The sequence below is a fragment of the Lissotriton helveticus genome, chromosome 5_1, assembly GCF_964261635.1.
Source record: "Lissotriton helveticus chromosome 5_1, aLisHel1.1, whole genome shotgun sequence".
NCBI classification, from domain to species: domain Eukaryota; kingdom Metazoa; phylum Chordata; class Amphibia; order Caudata; family Salamandridae; genus Lissotriton; species Lissotriton helveticus.
The window spans coordinates 272,089,025-272,102,299 of NC_136065.1; the positions used below are offsets into that span (position 1 = coordinate 272,089,025).

The window sequence follows — 13,275 nt, forward strand, 5'->3', positions numbered from 1 at the left end:
TACAGTCATTTTCCGCTGCATGGACCAAAGACACCATCCTGTTTGTCACAAATAATTATGCAAGCCAAAAATCTTGGCTTTGCCAATAGTTGCATGGTGCCAGTGCATATTTTGCTCCTGTACAACCTTATAGGAGTCTTCCATCATCTGCATGGTGGGTGATTCATGGAGCAAGTGGACAAACACTGAATCAATTCTATATGCTCTTTTTCAAAATATAAATGTTCTTACTCTTCTACAGTGCAAGACTCTCCTGCCAGCCCCATCCGACCTTTAGCTCCGTACAAGAGTTGTGCTAAAAGTCCGGAGATTTTACAAGACAAATTGAAAAACGTGAATACGAATATATATGCGCTATATTCACCAGCAAGGATTGACATCTTTAAGGGTCACAGACTCTAACTTGCCCTACACCAAAGACAATCTCCCACTTTGCAAGAACAAAGACAAGAAATCTGTCAGTTAATCCTTGATCCATCAGCTGCCTAGCAGAAAGGCTAAAACAATGCATGACCATGACTGGACTAGCATGAACACAAACGTTTTTCTCGAACCACAACCAACACATATGGGTCTGTCTGGATCGAAGTTATCCTCATGATTTAATGTGGCATACTGGAAATGTGCCTATTGTTCAACAACTACATGCACCTCCTGGCTCAGCTTTTTTAGCAATATTAAATGAACTTCAAAATGAACTACAACATTCAAATTTACTTCAGACTGAAAAACACACCTGAGAATCAGGAAAACGTTACTTCATGCCTAACCATGTATTTGTCATGATGAAGGGGGACATTATCTTCCTGTATCGAAACATGGGAACCAAGTCAAACAACATACGTTTCAGAAAAAAACTTGAAAAGCAAACTTCTCAAACTCACTAAGTCATGGCGGAATATGGAGAGCAAATTAAGAATAGCAGGATAAATTCTTACCCTACCAGATCAGAATCTAACCTTCTAAATTCCTGCTGGAGCACACTGTTCTATCACATCGACATCCAATGCTAGGGAGCATCCAAAAAGCAACCCTGTAACGCTTTATAAAACTACAAACTAAATAACTTTTACTCAGGAAGAGCCCAATATACATGGCTCTACCATAGTCCTGTCATGTGACTGATAAACCTTGTCCTATCCGTCAAGAGGATGCTAAAGTTGTGCTACTGCTTTATAGACCAACGAGTGATTAAATAGCGTCCTGGCCCCGACATGTGGCCTGCCCGATATAGGTAACCTTTGCCATGTGACACTTTTTTAGTCTGACATATTACTAACTCTGCTCCGCACCTGCCTCTGACCTCGCATATGTTCATTCTCTTTACTAAAATTATGCTACGAATGGGATCATTCCCCTCAAAGGATTTGACCCCAAAATGGAAATTTACATGGCCATCTAAGGAATGTCGCCTCTGTTGTCAAGGGGAGGAGTCACTACTTCATTTACTATGTACATGCCTTTTTTACTGAAAACCCGCAAATCCATTCTTCGGGAGGTTTTAAGGAATGAACAGATAAGAACATGTAGAGCTGCAATCATCAGGTGTCTTGGAGGGCTTTTGATTCCCCTCTCCTGTAGTGCCATAAAACTCTGGCAAATAGCAGCACAGGAACTGGAAAAAATTGATTTAAGCCAAGCAGCCAACAAATATCCTGCTGGCTGACTTTTCTTAAATGTATTGTTCAACTTGTCAACTTTTTAACTGTGGTCACGACCCTAAGGCCTTTTTTCCTCTCTTATGTTTAAAAAAATGCTCATTTAATGTTTTGCGTTTTATAATGGTGTGCCATCCTGTTATGATTGTTAACGAATCAATAAAAGTATTTTTGACTTGACTACTAAAACTATGGAAACACGAATCGAGCTTTTATGATTGAAGTGGTCTATTTGCGAGCAGCAGTTAGGTAACCAGTTCACATAGATAACCATGTTGTTGGTGTATTGATGGTATGGTAAAGTTGCGTAGTACAACGCCTCACCAGAAGTCAAAATAATTAACTTCAAACCACTCTAAATCCCTATCCGGCACAGTCTCGCAAACAATCTATAACATATTACACTTGGCTGAATAAAGCACAAAAAGTATTACATAACTGGCACAGCCGCCTGCGACAAGGATTAGTGCGCAACACAAACCATTTTAAGGCATGCCTTTGACTTTTGAACAAGAAAGAGGGAACCAAGAGTTTCACACATCCACGTATGCCAACTAACTCACTCAGGCTCATGGCTCTCATAATTAAAGTGGGCACTTGTTACAGCCATAAATGAAACACCCAGGTAAATGGCCAGAGCCCCAGTGAATCCTGGGAACTACATGCTATGCAAAAAGGCCTTTCCTTCATAACTTGCTATGCTCATACTAAGCTTGAAGAACACAGAGTATGGGTCGCTTCCTCAAACTATCTACGGGAATCACGCACTCCGGATCTTCTCTTCTTACCGACGACTGGTCGTTCCGCGTTGTTCCCTTGCGGTTCTCTGATTCAGACAGCGGGACGCGGGAGACCAAACCACCGCGCGGCGCTCCAAAGAACTCTTTGCGCATGCGTCAAACTCCATCACTTCTGAAACGCTAGAGCGCCTCTACTGTGAATTTAGGATGAAGTAGTGGCAACTTGTTATCGTTCGTGGATTAATTGATTCCCTGAGAAAATCCGAAAGACTCAAAACAACCCCTTTCATTTTTAAGGCTACTTTTTGGTACGTAGTCATCACATTCAGTTGGTATATTTCTTCGTTTGCCTGTTGCGCTTAAAACAACAACGTATACGCCATCCCACAGCCGTTACGAGGCTAGTGGACACAAAATGGGGCTTATGTATGTTCTCTGTTGGGTTGCGCAGAGGCTCCTGACATGTATGTTAGTATCCAACAACAACACCATTGCTTCTGTGTTCGTGGTTGCTCAGAACGAGGCTTGGAACGCACATAATTATGTTCCGCCCCTAGGCGTCATATGTTGCCTAGAAACCAGACTGTGCCAACATCAACCGGAGGGTGAGTACTGAAATGGGTACACAGAGCTTCGTTGATGGGTGTCCGCACGTGACGCTGTGTTCTTTACACGCGCTGCGAATTATTAGGAGTTGAGAGTTGTTAAGTGCACCCAAAACTGTAATATCACTTGTAAAGCAAACTGTGTATCGAATGGCGAATAACAGTGTTCCCCTTTACACAGCGTTTAAAGTTGTTTCTTGTGGGAGGCGTTGTTGATGTGTTGTGGCAGGGAGCATGGGCGTAGTTTCGGGAGGGGGGATAATGCACCCCCGGCCCGGCTTATAAATGTATTACTTAGTAAATAGTTGGGTACAGAAACTTTCAGTCGGGTATAGTAAGATGTGTCCTTCTGTAATGTAACTGGTGGTCATGTAAAGTGCTTCAATACCTTCGGTGTAGTTCGGGCTGTATAAATCTGCAACAAAAACAAGCATCTATAATGCAATAGGTTTCGCATTTACGCGAGTTTGAGCTATTGGCATTGTAAATGACAATGCCTTTTATTTATGTTTTGGTTTTTAAAGCATAAATAAAAGGCATTACCATTTACAATGCCAATAGCTTAAACTCTCGCAAATGTGAGACCTATTACATTCCAAATGCCTGTTTTTAAAGTGTGTTTGGGGGAAGGTTGCAAACATGAGGTAGCAGAAGGAACACAGATGGGTAGGGTGTGGGGAAGCAAAACGGAGGGTGTTGGTGTGGGTAAGCAAAAATGATGGCGTGGTGGGGAAGGGGCTCAGATGGCATAGGGAAGCAAACGATAGACAGAGCAATGTTGCGGGCAGGGTGCGAAAAGCAAATGAGCGAGAGCAACGTTAAGCTGGGGGTGAAAGCACACCCTATTACAAGTAGGTTGACTGGGATTATGTAGGAACACGTACCCCACATGTGGCCCACCGGAGGGGACCTCCTACTCATCACAAGGTATAAGGGCAAATGCAACACACACCTACCACGGCGTGTTCCCGTTACAACTACCATTACCATCCATAAGGGCAGAATGAACACAAGCAGGGTGCAGTTCTTCAGGCTTCCTGCCTACATGATAGAAACTACACATGGTCTGCACACAGCACAGTGAAAGGTTACGGTGTTTCTCCCTTGCACGGAATCACAAGGCAGCTCAATATCAAATAACACCAGGCAATAGCCTAATTAAAATGACGAGACCATTCGCAAGTAGTTAGCCAAAAGGCCCACTGTGCGCGATACACTCAAAGGGCCGTCACCTTCCTTGAACCCAGTGGCCAAACTAAGTCCAGGACAACTTTTCCTGTACAAGACAATATTTGGATAGACCACATGGGTGGAGTATACTTCGTAAGGAAAGGATAAGCGCACACATATGTGGGCCTCTACATCAAATATATATATTAGATATATAGCTGATATAGCATCAGGTACGTTTATATGTACAAGCGAAGGCAGATAATAGGGTAAGGCCTTTCCTTCCTCTACCCTCTTTTCTCTCCTAAGAACATTAACAGGACGCATAAGAAGGTAATAGCGCCATGTTCTAAAATACCATAACCATGGAAGGGTGGTAACAAATTTCAACAGGGTATCAGCATACCCCTGCAGTGGTCTGGGCTACCAAGGTGAGCATCAGACAAGAAATACGTACTCCCGTAAATCAGCCAGGCACCCCAAAAAACCATTAAGCCTTATCTACTTATGGTAGTAAAACCGGCCCATTGCATCAAAAAAAAAAAAAAGGGCGCTTGTGGTTGGTAAGGACCATTTTGAAAATAGCACGCACAGAATATAACAAGGAAATCAGGTGTTAGCCTACACAAGGATGAATGGGCCTAGGACGTTTAACCATTTGAATAAAACATCCAAGGTGGTTGTTCCTGGTCACGTAACATTATTAAACAAATACAGATTAATACGCAAAGTAGTACGTATATGGGTACTTTTCCTCAAAGGAAAGCTGTATGGATACCTACTATGTAAACAGGTAGGCCAATAACTAGCAGCAGGGGCACGGGCCCACTCTAACAGGAAGAAGGGTGCAACAATAGCCTTCCTGGCTAACACACCCTTTCAAGACATATGCCTGGCGGCAACATGGGCTTCAGTGCACACGTTCAAGAAGCACTACTGTGTGGATATACAAATGAACAAGGAAGCACATGTCGAACAGAAGGTGCTTCAACATATATTTAACAACCAACGCTCATCTTCCACTCAGCCGCCGCAAACGTAACTAAACCGCTACAAAGTCTATGCACAGCATAGTGAATCCAGAAAGATTCACGCTGCAAAACGAATAGTTTCTTACCTGTCAGTGTAGTTTTGCAGCTTGAAGATCTTTATGGATTCAGTAGCGAACCCACCCACCTCCGCCAGAAAGATGAGGCTGGAGAAGTAGGTGATAATACAAGGATATATATCTATATAGATGTTTGCATACGTAGATAGACACATACATGCAAAAAAACAAAAAACAGGTGTGTACATGTCAATATGTATATAATATTTATTAAAAAGTCACCTTTTGAAAATTGACAAGTGTCCCTGCACTCTCAGCCCCTTAGGCAATATATATAGTAGACTTATTAAGCAATAGGACAAAATCGCAAGGCAGAAGGGGAAAAAATAATCTGAGAGCCTGCACACACACGATGGGGGTTGTAGCCTCACCAGAGGGATCAGGTTTCGCAACCTCCCACAGCAAAAAAAAAAAAAAATACAAAGCACTTTCCGACTCCAACCACAAGATGGCGGAATATGCTCCCCCCACATCAATTCCATTGCAAAGTCTGCTCGTTACCATCTGCGCCTTCTTTGGGGAATCCGTCGCTTCTTCCCGGAGCAGGACCTTATAACCCTGGTGCAATCGCTGGTCCTCTCCAGACTTGACTACTGCAATTCTCTTCTTACTGGCCTCCCCAAATGCCACCTGTCCCCCCTTAAATCGGTCTTCCATTCAGCAGCTCGTTTCATTTACGGGGCCAAAAGAAGCGACCACATCACACCAATGTTATCCACCCTCCGCTGGCTTCCAATCGAGGCTAGAGCCATCTACAAGACTGCTTGTATCACCCACAAAGCCTTGCACTCCTCCTCTCCTCGCTACCTGGCAAATAAACTGAAACTCTCTGGAGGCTCTAGACCATCACGGAATGCGGAAAAACTCCTGCTTGAACTTCCCACTTTCAATAAGGAAAGAACCATGGCACAATCCTTTTCAGGCAACGCGGTGAGAATCTGGAACTCCCATCCGCCGCAGCTCCGGACCACCACCTCCTCCCAAGTTTTCAAAACTAACCTCAAAGTTCTCCTCCTTCAAAGACACTTCCAAATGTAATCCATGCCCTCTCTATTTTCTGAAGGAAGCCCTTCCAATATAGAATAATCTACTTTACATGACTATGGAAGTGTCTTCCCAGTGTGTTCTTGTGGTTTGAGAGTCTGCCATTTATTGCAGTATTATCTTTCTTCCTGTGTTTGGTACTCGTGTGTAACATGCACCCGTCACTTTCTCGTGTAACACACTGTTTTCTACCTCTTACATTTGTTTATTTTCGATACCTGAACAAGTGCCACCATGGCCTACGTAATGTTTGGTCTTGTGCTTGAGTGCCCTCCTTATATTGCAGTATTATATCTCTATGTTTACTTTGTACGCTTTTGTAACCTGCACAAGTCACTTTTTCCTCCTGTAATGCACCGTGTGCTACCTCCATTATTTTGTTGGTTCACGATTGTCACTTTTGTAATGCACCGTTTCTACCTCTTGTATTTTGTTGGTTCACGATTGTCACTTTTGTAATGCACCGTTTGCTACCTCTTGTATTTTGTTGGCTCACGATTGTCTTTTTTGCTTCATTTAATGTAACGTTAGCTTTTGTATTTGTTCACTTGTTTTGTTCTCATGTATCAGTTCTGTTCTGTTCCTATTGTGAAGCGCTCTGACACCTTCGGGTAAAGTCCGCGCTATATAAAAACGCACAAATAAATAAAAAGGTAATCTGAGCCAAGGAGCAAAGCGCAGTAAGCTTCCTCTTTGGAACTGGAGAACTGCTCAGTAAAACGCTCCAATACATTCCTGGCTGGTTCACGATTGTGGGAGAGACTGTCCAAAGAGACATTTTTAGCCAAATATTTTCTTTTCTTTTTTGGATCCATTTCACAGAGGAACACATTGAGAAAAGAGGATAAGAGCCCTTTGTTGAAGTCATGCTTTTTAGCAAGTGAGGAAGGAGATAACCTTTTTTTTTTTTTTTTTTTTTTTATATCAATTTTTATTGTTATTGCAAGAGGATATTGAGACATATACATTACAATTACATAACAATAATGAATATAATTTTTCCAACAATAACTATAACAGAGGAATACATTAAATGGTTTCGTACTAAAAGAAAAACAAACATTTGAAAATGGATGTATATTGAGCTGGTCTCATCAATCTTTTTAGAAATTTCACAGTATTCCCTGAATCAAATAAACATTCCCTAATGTTTTCCCTTTTTTTCAATGAGCTAGGCCCTCTTAGTTTTGCTAATGCTAGTTCCATTGTGTGAATTTCATTAACTAGAGCCCACCACTCCATAACATGTGGAGATCCAAGACCTAGCTACAACTAGCCTTGCACAGGCATATATTATAGAAATCAAATCTTTTTGTATATTGTTAGTGTTCTGTATATCAAGTAAAATCAGATGAGCAGAAAGCGGCGGGGATATGATTTGTTTCTTATTTAGAGCATCTTTTATACCCTTCCAGAACAGGGCTAATGCAGGACAAGTAAAAAGCATATGCTCTATGTCAGCTGCTTCGAGATCGCATTTAGGACACTTAGTGCGCTCATTGGACTGATTACCTAGGGACCAGCTAGAGATTCTTTGGTGGGTATAATATAATTGACAGATGGTTCTGTAAAGTTGTAACCTTAAGTTGGAAGATTGGACTACCTGATTAATTTGACAGAGAGAGGCCGAAATCTGATTAGGACTGATATTAATTCCCAGTCTGTTCGACCATTTAGATGCCATTTTTCCACAGTCATCAGTCTTACCTAAAATTAAATAACCATAGCTCTCACTTATAAGTGACTTAGTTCGATCCGAGTACAAGCATTTTAAAGTATCTGAGTAACCGACTTCGTCAATTTTCATTTTCCGAACTAAAAAATCCCGAATTTGAATATATTTGAAGTACATACCGTCAGTTACTTTATATAGAAGCTTTAGTGAGTTAAATCCTAATAAACCGTCAGAACCATAAAGATCTTCCAAAGTATTAATGCCGTGCCCTGCCCATAAAATCCCCACTCCATCTGAAAAAATTCCAGGCAGTCCGGGATTCCCCCACAGTTGTAGTTCAGAATTAAAAAAAGAAATCTTATCCAAGATCATGATTTGATTCCAAATTTTCGTAATATGTCTGGCAGTCTTAAATTTGACTCGTTTAAAGTAGTTTGGGTCGTGGACACGAAACAAAAATTGATTAAAATCCGGTCCCAGCATGAATTGATGAAAAAATAAAGAGCTTTAATTTTTAAGGAGGCTGCGTATTCGATGAAAGAAGGTTGCAAAAAACTATAATCTAAAATCTGGGAAGGTTAAACTTCCTTTTTCAATAGGCAGTTTCACGAGCTTAATTGATCTGCGCGCCTTTTTATATCCCCATAGAAAACTACTACAAATTCCATCCAGTTTTTTGAAAAAAAGATTATTAGGTTGCAATGGAATTGATCTAAATAAATAAAGGAATTTAGGCACAATTTTCATTTTAATTAGGTTTATACGCCCAACCAGACTGAGTGGTATCTTATGCCAATTTTTTAAAGAAAGAGTTACTTCCTTCAGCAGTGAGTTATAGTTCAATGTTATTATTCCATCAATATCCGCTGCTATCCTTATTCCCAAATAAATAGCATTTAAGCACAGACCGAGAACCGGTACTGCAGGTTTATAGTTGGCAATAACTTGAGTTTTTCTTACATTCAGTTTGTACCCTGAAACCTCCCCGAAACTTTTCGCTTCCTTGATTATCCCGGGGATAGCCTTGACTACATCTGTGGTAAATATCGCAATATCATCCGCATATGCGGTTATTTTTAAACTATTCCCACCATGTCGCAAAGGGATGATATCGTCTTGAGCCACCAGTGAGTTTAAAAATGACTCCATTGAAAGGGCGAACAGCAAGGGTGACAGAGGGCACCCTTGCCTTGTTCCCCTTTCTTTCGGGAAATTGGAAGAATTCATACCTGCATAACTTATCTTGGCCATCGGATGATCATATAGTGAGCGAATCCAACCTAGATATTGCCCATGCATGCCAAAAGCCTTTAGAACTGCCCATAGATACTCCCACCCCACTCGATCAAATGCTTTTTCAGCATCTAGCATAACCATTCCGAGTGGGGTGAGAGTAGTTGAAGCTACATCAAACGCTGTAATAGCCATGTTGATATGGGCAGTACTGTCTCTCCCCATTACAAATCCGTGCTGTTGGCTGTTAACCTGTTCAGGCATAAGAGGAGCTAATCGATTCCCCAGAATTTTTGCAAAGGCTTTAGCATCCGCATTAATCAGCGAAATCGGCCTATATGACACACATTCTTCCGGTGGCTTATTTTTTTTAAAGAAAAAATACGATTTTAGCCGTTTTCCTTGACAAAGGGGCCTTTCCAGTTTATCCAATAGAATCTATCACTAGCTCAAAAAGAAGAAGTAGTTCCTGAACGCATACCTTGTAGAGTTCTATGGGTAATAAGTCCTCACCAACTGCCTTGCCCAAGGGCAGAGAAAGAATAGCGGATTTTATCTCAGTAGCTGTTATCTTTGAGCCCAGTTGTCTGACAGCTTCGTTGTCTCGTTGATTGATCATATGTATGTTAAGATATTGAGAGATATTATCCTTAGTGGGGCATTTTTCTGGAGTATACAAATTACGATAGTATTTAGCAAATTGATCTAAAATCTGATCAGACTGATTATAAATAAGAGAGTCTGACCCCTTAATTATTTTAATAGTTGCTCTAGCTTTCTTATCTGCCACTTTATAAGCTAGCACTTTGCCAATTCTATCTCCACTTTCATATTGTAGCAACTGATATTTATGAATTTCTGCACTGTATTTCACCCTTAGCATCTTCTTAACTTCTGATTGTAACTTCACTAGCTCGGTTCTTAGCTCCTCAGTATTTGATTTTCCTTGAGTGAGAGCCTCTACTAATTGTTGTTCCACAGATGGAATATTAGAGGTGATTCGTTTTGTATCTTTCCGACTCTCAGCGTTCTTTTTTAAAACATATTGTTGGGCAAAACCTCTTATAATACATTTGCAAGCATCCCAAACAGAGATTATTATTGCAGAGTTCATATTAATTTCTATAAATTCCTTAATATGTTCTTTTAATTGTGAAATAAATAATGCATCTGAAAATAAGTACCTAGGAAATGTAAATTGCCGGACCACTCGCCTCATGGCAGAGATGTTGAACTCTATCAAAATAGGGTTGTGGTCAGATGTTACTCTCGGACACAGTTCTATATTACAATTTTCCATAATTCGATCTGTTGCCCAAACCATATCTATCCGGGAGCACAATTTGTGAGGCGCCGAATAATACGTAAATCCTGCTATATTGGGATGTTTGGAACGCCAAACGTCCTTCAGGTTATGCAGCCGACTTAGTTCCAAAATAGCAGCTCTAACTTTGCACATCCTTAGTGAAGTACCTTGCCTCGTGGAATCTAGCTTATAATTCATCACACAATTGAAGTCCCCCATAATCAGCAATTCTCCCTCCCAATCCAATAGTTCTACATTTAAACGATCATACATCATAGGTTCATCGATATTGGGCCCATACACCAGACAAAGGGGTCGATTAGGATCGCGGACGGACTTGAGTCCGTCCGCGACCCCTGAGGAGGAGGGAACGTCCGCATGGGCTGCGGCGTTCCCTCCGATCTGATTAGGATGTGACCGCCAGGGTGGCGGTCACATCCTCTATCTCTAACATTGCGGCGGGTGCAGCTTCAAGCTGCACCCGCCCCAATGTAAAAAATGCATGCACAGCATTTGCGTGCACAAAGCGGCAGGCACCGCGCGGTGCCTGCTGCATTGTGCACGCAAATGCAGGGGGGTACCATAGGTACCCCCCATGTGCACCCACCACCACCCCTTCACCCAGGGGGCCCGCAACGGGCCCCCGAAGTGAAGGTCCGTATGCTTTTCCATGGCGGCAATGCCGCCGTGGAAAAGCATATTTACACACACATCATGATATGGCGGACGGTGTCTCATAGACACCGCCTGCCATGTTATAGCTTTTCCGCCGCGGTCGGAAGCCGACCGCGGCGGGAAAGCGGCGGACGGAATTCCAGACCCACCAGCCATCCTAATTTGGCGGTGGGTCTTTGGAGTCTCCGCCGCGGTTTTTCCGCATCCTCCAGGCCGGCGGACACTTCCGCCGGCCCGGAGGATGCGGAAAAACCGCCATCCTAATCGGCCCCTAAGTACGTATTTACAATGTTCAAATTGTACTTGGGCAATCACCCATCTCCCCCTCGGGTCAGCAGCAGTTCTAATAATTTCCATCATTAAATGCTTCTGTTTCAGTATTGCCACCCCCCGGATTGAAGCACCAAGAGTTGAGCAGACAATAAGCTCATAGCCTAGTTGGCCAAGAAGTTTTCTATCTTGGAACCCAATGTGAGTTTCTGATATTAACGCCAAGTGGGGTTTATACATATTTAGTTCTTCCTGTACAAGTCTCCTCTTATGCTTGCTGTTGAGACCAGCTACATTCCAGGCTAAGCATCTAAACAAAAACATATCTTATAAATTGTATAATTGACTTTCCTCTGCTTGTAACTACTACAAAAAAGTACTTCATTTTGTTTCTGTTGGCAATCTCTCCCTCTTGCAATAAAATTTTCCCCCCTATTAACCCACCCATCCTTCAGCTCAAACACCCCCCCCCCTTTATGTCCCTGAAGGGAGAACACCCCTCTATACCCTGCTGCCGCTGGAGTGGCAGCATCGCAAAGTAACAGTCTAGGAGGCTTCAACCGGCTACCCCTACCGGAAAGAGAATTCATTTTTCTCATGAGGAGAGAGTGAAGAACAACGATATCAAATCATACGACAAACATTTCTTTTGCTATTCACTATACTGACAAGTATGTAAGAAGAAAAAAAAAAGGGAGAACAGATTATATATCATATTATCAGATATCCAGCACTTTCCTCAAGTACTAAATTTAGCTAATGCTTGCTCAGCTTCTTTTATATCCATAAAGAAATACACTTGACCATTTTTGATCACCTTGAGACGGGCTGGCTCCTGCAGATATACCGTGCATCCAATAGCTTTGAAAGAATCAATTACCTGGCGTAGCTGCCATCGCCTATCCATAGTGCCTTTGCTAAAGTCTGAGCGCACAAAAAAGGTTAAATTATCAACTGTTACAGGGTTATTAGGCCTAGCTTTTAGAGACACAGCCTGCCTCAACAAAAAATTCCCAAAATTTATCAAAAGAGGCCGTGGAAATTTACTTTCTTTGTCTCTTTGGAAGAGAGGCAATCTGTGTACCCGTTGTAACTGTGAGTCCCAGTCCCAATCTGTCAAGTCTAAAAATGCTTTCTGAAACAATTTTATTACATAGGACCTGGGATCTGCACCTTCTGACCCCTCAGGAATCCCGAAGAGTCTAAGATTATGTCTTCTCTCCCGATTCTCCATATCCTCCACTTTCGCTTCTAACTTAGCTATTCGTTGTGTATGTGAGTGGGTTACGGATTCGGTTCGAGTGACCCCTTCTTCCACCTCCACTACTCTTTGCTTTAGTTCTTCAATTTCCTGCGTTACCCCCCCCCTAATTTGCTAGATACTTCCAACATGAATGTCTGTAATTTAGTATTATCCTCTCGCAACTGCAGGAAGTATTGTTGCCCTTCTTGCCGCTGGGCCATAAGAGTCTTCAAAATTAAGTCAGTAGAGGAGGCATTCGAATGATCTTGTCCCCTTGTTTCCTCCACTAGCAGTAGCTCATTAGCAGGCATAGAGGATATAATAGGAGCTAAAACTATATCAGGAGCGGCAGAGGTAATAACATCAAAAGCAGTGTTGGCAGTGTTGACAGTAGCATTGGTAACAGCTGCAGGAATATCAGACAGCCTGGTATCTGCGGCTATGACTCTATCTCCAGCTCTTTCCTCCGCCAAAGTTGGAATTAAGGGCATGTTGGTGTGAATAACAGTGGCAGCAACTGTAGTTGTGACACTAGAAATGACCAGTGC

The 13,275-nt window shown here is 42.2% G+C and overlaps 2 protein-coding genes across 4 annotated transcripts in view; one reads left to right on the forward strand and one right to left on the reverse strand.

Annotated features, from left to right (window-relative positions):
• POLE3 (DNA polymerase epsilon 3, accessory subunit) overlaps positions 1 to 2,579 on the reverse strand; it is a 68,595-nt gene extending 66,016 nt beyond the window's left edge. The window contains exon 1 of the mRNA XM_078642193.1: positions 2,447 to 2,579. The gene's annotated coding sequence lies outside the window, so the exon portion shown is untranslated. The remainder of the gene's footprint in view (positions 1 to 2,446) is intronic.
• Positions 2,580 to 2,615: 36 nt separating this feature from the next.
• The window catches only part of C5_1H9orf43 (chromosome 5_1 C9orf43 homolog), a 217,362-nt gene continuing 206,702 nt past the window's right edge, over positions 2,616 to 13,275 (forward strand). For 2 of the 3 annotated variants that reach the window (XM_078642189.1, XM_078642192.1), the window contains exon 1: positions 2,987 to 3,003. The gene's annotated coding sequence lies outside the window, so the exon portion shown is untranslated. Of the gene's footprint in view, positions 2,707 to 2,986; positions 3,004 to 13,275 lie in introns of those variants that run through there. The other variant, XM_078642191.1, reaches the window with a different exon arrangement.